At 38.6% G+C, this 6,207-nt stretch overlaps 1 pseudogene; it reads left to right on the forward strand.

Annotated features, from left to right (window-relative positions):
• Window positions 1-2,148: 2,148 nt before the first annotated feature.
• On the forward strand, window positions 2,149-3,313 carry LOC107133777 (annotated as a pseudogene).
• Window positions 3,314-6,207: the final 2,894 nt, after the last annotated feature.

Raw genomic sequence — 6,207 nt, forward strand, 5'->3', positions numbered from 1 at the left:
AGCTTGAGCCACTTCCCCAGCCCCACCTTTTTGATTTAAATGGAAAATTAACCATAACATTTACTTATTTTTTATTGATTTTATTTTTTAAATACACAGCAGCAGAATGCATTACAATTTTTATTACACATATATACCACAATTTTTCATCTCTGTTTGTATATAAAGTAGGTTGACACCGAATTTGTGTCTACATACATGTACTTTGGATAATGATGCCCATTACATCCCACCATCCTTGCTAACCCCCTGGCCCCTCCCTTTCCCTCCCACCCCTTTGTCCTATCTAGATTTTGTCTATTCCTCCCATGCTCCCCCTCCCTATCCCACGATGAGTCAGCCTACTTATATTAGAGAAACATTTGGCATGTGTTTTTTTGGGGATTGGCTAACTTTACTTAGTATTATCTTCTCCAACTCCATCTGAAAAACCAGCCTCTACCTCAGAACAAATCCTGTCCAAGGAAGTGGGTGTGACCTTTGTCCTTGGAAAGACTCACAGAGCACTCCTAGGCACATACCCACACTGCTGAGTTGTTTATCTACAAATAACAGGAGATATCTGCTGAGCCAGGTGTCCCTGACTCAGTGAGACTAGGTAGTGACCCATAGCAATCCCCTAGCAGCCAGCAATCAGTATGAGACAGGGAAATACCTAGGATGCCAGATGACCCTCCCAGTAGTTTATGATGGTTGATAGCATGTTGGGAAACCATGCAGTTCAGCACTTACACCCCTCATGGCTTAAACCAATCAGTTCAAATGAATCCCCCTATTTTAGTAACTAATCACCCCTACCCAAATTCTTCCCACCAGTGAATGTGCTAATCATGTTTTAAAGTTGTTTATGATTTTCCCATGGTGTGTGATGATTTGCCAAGAGATGCTATGATATATGTGAAGTCCCTGCCTTCCCTGAATAATGTATAAAACTGCTGCAAACCTTGGGCTCAGGGCCTCTCAGTTTCACCAGTTGCTGTGTCTGCAAGGAGGACTGAGAGCTAGCTTGCAATAAACACCTCTTTGCAGCTTACATCGATCTTGGTCTCTGGTGGTCTTTTGAGGGTCCTGAATTCTAGCATAACACATCCACTTACCTGAAAATGCCATGATTTTATTGTCTTTTATGACTGAGTAAAATTCCATTGTGTATATATACCACATTTTTAACATTTACTTATTTAAGGACAGTTTTTGGCCCTTTATCAGGTACTTTGGAATGACTTGATCTCACTTTTCCCAAATAATCTACACAGAAGATTTTCCTTAATGCACATGAGGCTTGAGTTCTCCTCATAATAGCCTAGAGGCCTGGCAGGGGCACTGAGAATAGGTCCTTATGGTCATTTAGTTTGATTTTGCTTAAAGAATCTCCTACAATTCCACAAGCTTCAGACCCCACCAAATCTGGATCTCTCCTCACTTGACACTATGGGCTCAGCAGTCATATGAACTTTTAATAAAGAAACTGCTATTGTTTTCTGTAAGTATGCAAACACATCCTAGTCTTCATATTTCTGGGAAATGTGTTCACATACTATGAATACAGATCTGTTTACTAGTTTGTCAAAAGTTCTTTTTTAAAAACTCCAAATTCAAATGCCCATAAAGACACTGATCCCTGTTTCCAAGGCTATTTCCCCATGCCTACATCAATGCATGGTTTCCTATTCACAGGGAGCCTTCCTATACACACCAGGTTGATACAGATCAGACTCACTATAGGCAAACAACAAGCATGTTACTGAGGAAAGAAGAGCCTGACTCAGTTAAAATATCAGCAAAAGTTTAGTCCCTGTTATTCAAGGCTTTATAGACTATATTGACCCTCTTAGCACTCATAGCATTACTTGAGATTGAACATGTTCCTTTAGCAATAAAGAGTGTGGAGAGCATTTATCAAATAAGGACAAACAATCCATGTCCACTAAATGACTTGACTACTGAGAGAAAACTCTTGGAGAGTTTGACAAAGACACTATTAAATAATTTTTTTTTTAATAAATGCTCAAGACGTTATATTCCTAGAAATGGGAAACTGTTAAGAGCCTCCATTCTGCATGTCTGTGATTTATACAAAGTACTTAGGTTTGATTGTGTTCTCAGGTAAGAATAACTTATACATGGAAAGTGTGCAATGCTGCAGCAATGGTGGCGCTCGGAACCCTAATGTGTAGTGGCAATTGGTGTTCTGCTTTGGCGATCTGGGTGACTCTCCTCAAATGCTTTCTCATTTCCACCTACCATTCTACAGAATTTTGAAGTACACCACAACTGGCTTGCTATCATTCACAGTTTGCCAATATCACATTGGTATTATGAGACAACTTCAGAGTGGACCTTGGCTTACCCCGCTTTTTTGTGTGGTTTGAATACATCCTGTCACTTGTTGCCAAATATTTTGATCAAGTGATGCATAATGTTCATAATATGAACTACTGCAGTTTAAGAACCTTATTTTTCCAGAGATTTTCTGTCACCTTTACAGATGCACTCTTTGTGTATGCTGTCTATGAGATTGAATTATATCACTACATCCAGCTATCTTGATTAATTAAGTTGCCCAGCCTGACCTCAGAGTTGCAGTTCTCCTGCCTCAGCCACTGGTATTACAGATATTCATTTCCAGTACAATGGATTCCTATTTTGATTAATGTTGCTCTCCATTGCACGGTTATTTCAGAAAAGGCATGTGGAAGGAGCATTTTTCTTTGCCATTCTCCTACATTTCAAGCACATCTACTTCTATGTAGCACCAGCTTACAGTATATACCTGCTATGCTCTTATTGTTTTGCTACAAATAAACCAGATGGGTCTGTCTGATGGAACAGTTTTAGCTTTGTCCGTGTTATTTTGCTGGGCCTCATTGTTTTCCTAGTTTCTGCTCTTTCACTGGGTCCTTTCCTAGCCTTAAACCAGCTGCCTCAAGTCTTTTCCCAACTCTTTACTTTCTAGAGGGGCCTCTGCCATGCATACTGGGCTTCAAACTTCTGGGCCTTATACAATGCTTTGGACAAAGTTCTGTCTGTCATTGGTTTGGAATTGAAACTTCTTGATCCCAACAAGATCCCTAAGGCCTCAATGGCAAGTAGCCATACTCCTCGAAATTCTCCCAATGATCCTTTTGTCTGTGGAAAAAGCAGGAGATGCTTCAATTTTTCTGATTCTGACCACAACAGGACATTATTCCCTCTTCCCTATCTGCTCTTCACTGCACCAGAAATTCCCATTAAAATCTTACTCATGTTACTATTCTCAATCTATAGTATTTCTTCACTGAAGATTCTACTCAAAAAAGAAACCTCTTTTTAATTGGATGGAAATTTTCTACCTCCTTGGCTTGGGGATTCTGGAAATCTGCTGTGAATTTGTATTCCCTTTTACCTCCTGGAAGCTGAAGTGCTCCTTTTTCCCTTTGTTACTGACTTCAGTGTATTGTGCAGTGGGCATCACACATGCTTGGTTCATACTGTATGTTTCAGTGTTGACTGGTCCTCCTATCAGCAAGGAAGAGGAGCAATGAATAGAGGAACTGCTTGGAAGTAGGCAAAGCAATTATTTCATGGGAAATTAATCAGAACTTGAAGAAAGTTGCTTGTGGCATGAGCCATTCATTTTAGTAGATCTGTTTAGAGAATCATTCTTCCATCATTGGCCTTGTTGAGCCTAGTAACCTGATTGTTACAATGGTAAGAAGCCACTGCCCTCCATAAGCAGTAAAATTCATCTGAAAAAAAATCTCATCTTCCTCTGTTAAAATTGTCTGAGATCATTCAGACTGCTATGTTTTCTGAAAGCTAACAGAGTCTGATTAACAGCATAATTATTTGTAGACTATGTCAACCATTGTCAGGATATAAAGGATAATTAGAGTCCTCTACTGAAGGAAACGTAAATAAAATGACATTTTTATTTCTGCAAAAAAAGAATATCTTATACACTACAGTTGTCTTGCTCTTAGGTGACACTGTGCATATTTATACTTGAAACTGGTAATACTGTGCAGGAACTTGTAGGATTAATACACTATAACAAAGATAATAAAAAGTAATGCTTTCCACATGGCTTCAATGAAGAAAGTATACAAATGTTCAAATGAAGGTATCAATATGGAGATTCCTCAGGTCAAGCATATTACTTGAACATCATGGGTTTGCTTCCCATGTAGGCCAACAAAATAGATTGGTCTGCACCCCCAGTCATGGTCAGGGACATTTCCTTGAGCGATTTTTGAACTTAATGGAGAGGAGGGAAGACATCAATGGAAATGGATGAAAACAAACATTATCTCTCTTAGAAGAGTGATTCAAAGTGTACTTCCTACCTATACTGATCCAGAATTTCTTTTCTTGGTATATGAAGGGCAATTTTGACTGGGGAAAAAATCAAAAGGAAGCTTCTGGAGAAAAATTACAAGTGCAGAGATTCCAAGTCAGACCTACCCACTGAATTGACCATAGATCTGTAAGTGTGGCCACTCCTCAGATATCACCATCAAGGAATAAAATGTACTTCAATATGTACTTCAATCCTCCTTAGAGTAGTGGGGGCAAAGAAGCTGTCAGGTAGAGTTTGTGCTTTAACTAATGGAGAAAATGATGCAGGTGTTAGATTCTAACTGTGTAGTTGCTACATGGGAGAAGAGTGAGCCCCATATATCAGAGTGACAATCCATGAGACAGATTTAAAGAACTGGACAAACAATCAAAACATGGACATTTTATTATTCTCCCTCTTCTTCCTCCAAATACCCAGAAATTAATAAATGGAAGATTCACAGGGAAAATGATAAAACATTTTCTTCCTCCAATTGTGTCTCCCAGTAGGAAGTGAAGGAAATGACAACTGCTTATAAAGAAAACAGAACTCTCACTCAGAATCTGTGTACAAAATTCCCCTAGAGTTCCCTTCAAGAGAACAGTTCCACATAAAACACTCTCATTTGACTAAAAGAGTTTTAGAAGGCAGCCCACGCAGTTGCTCATATTTTTAAAATAATAGATCCTGTGTCATAGACTATAGTTGCAGTCCACACAATTTGGTTTATCCTAAGGGACAGAGAGAGTATATAGAGAAAGAAAAGATAGAGAAAGGCAGAGGAGTGAAGGGGAAGGGAGGAGGAAAAAGTAAACACAAGCCAATGGTACAGGCTATCTAGAAACATTTTACCCTCTCTGCAAAATTCGTCTGACTCAAAAATATCCTGCTGATTAAAAAAATCATGTAAAAATGTGCATGATCTCTGAGAGTGCAACTTCCAGCAAGTCCTGTTCTGGAAGAGCTGCTCTCATGACCAAACCTCATGCAAGCTGACACATAGGGAAGAATGGTTTCCTCTTGAGAACCAGCTATAAATGGAGGAAAAATGGCATTCAGTCTGTGTGGGAAGAAGACCTATGCATTTTTTTTTTAGATATGTATGTGCATCTCATTACATTCATGTTGGTTCTCAAGAACATTTCAGTTTAGTCATAAAGTCTACAGGAAACTACTATTTAAGTTTTTAAAGCACTTCTTATGAAAATAAAGGTTAGCCAGCAAAAGCATTGAGCATCACTGAGGTCCATGGTTTTGTATTGGAACCTGATTTTCCACCCTGCTGGCAATATCCTCATTAAAATTTCTCAAACACAGGAGGCTGAGGCAGGAGAACTGCAAGTTTGAGGTCAACCTCAGCAAACTAGCAAGGCACTAATCAATTTAGGGTGACCCCATCTCAAAAAAAAAAAAAAAAAAAGAAAGAAAGAAAAAGAAAAAAGGCGGGGGATGTAACTCAATGGTAAAGTGCCCTGGGGTTTAATCCTCAGTAAAGCAAAATTAATTAATTAATTAACTAATTTAATTTCTCAGAGGATAGCACAGACATGAGAATAGCTATTAAAGACTTGGTAATAACAGATTTAAAATACAAGTTTTTTGTGTCTTACTTGTGTACACATACACACAAAAACCCACATACACACAAATACCTAAATAAGATTAATAACATTTATTCTCCATTATTTCTTTTTTATAGTTGTAGATGGACATAATGCCTTTATTTTATTTGTTTATTATTATGTGGTTCTGAGGATCAAACCCACTGCCTCTTGCATGCTAGGCAAGCACTCTGCTGCTGAGCTACAGCCCCAGTCCTATTCTCCATTATTTATACTTCCACAATTCATACTATCAGAATGGGAGCCCTAAGGAATTATCAAACATAA

Source organism: Marmota marmota, unplaced genomic scaffold (assembly GCF_001458135.2).
Source record: "Marmota marmota marmota unplaced genomic scaffold, marMar, whole genome shotgun sequence".
In the NCBI taxonomy this organism is placed as follows: Eukaryota; Metazoa; Chordata; class Mammalia; order Rodentia; family Sciuridae; genus Marmota; species Marmota marmota.